Genomic DNA, 584 nt, shown 5'->3' with positions numbered 1-584 from the left:
GTTGTAGAAAAGTGCTTTTTGGATCTTTCAATAGAAATCTCATTCCTAAGCAGGTTCACACACAGGCCATTAACTTTCATTTACGGCAAAAACGAATTCTCTGAATCCACTGATTCAAGCTTCATAAAAATCGAATTCAATCAGTCTTTCCACATAAAACAGAAATCTTTGGGTTTCTTTTTCTAAAAACAGGAAACATGTTAAGCATCCTGCGGAGATGTTCAAGTCTCTAGAAGAAGAGTCTGTCATCCAGAGTGTTAACCTTAGTGCTGCTGATGTGGCCTTAAAGTGTTAAAACACACACAATTACATTGTTCTGACAGCAAAACACTGGCTTTGACTAAAAACCACTTTGTTTTTACAGGTAAAAAGGAAAGATGTTTCTATTGACATGTTCTCAGAGAAATAGAAATGCAGTTAGCCTTGAACGTTAAGGCTTCAAGTGAACTCAAATGCTTCAGTATACACTCAAAACCAATGTACAATCAAAGCATTCGGGATAAGGCATGCATGCTCATTTCCTCAGTCTGTGCATATATGCCTCTATATTACAGTTTCAAGCCCACAGTGAAGAATCTCACACA

The sequence above is a fragment of the Sinocyclocheilus grahami genome, unplaced genomic scaffold, assembly GCF_001515645.1.
Source record: "Sinocyclocheilus grahami isolate Dianchi unplaced genomic scaffold, SAMN03320097.WGS_v1.1 scaffold410.1, whole genome shotgun sequence".
Lineage (NCBI taxonomy): Eukaryota > Metazoa > Chordata > Actinopteri > Cypriniformes > Cyprinidae > Sinocyclocheilus > Sinocyclocheilus grahami.
The sequence above is the reverse complement of the archived record's forward strand: the minus strand, read 5'-3'. Positions refer to the sequence as shown.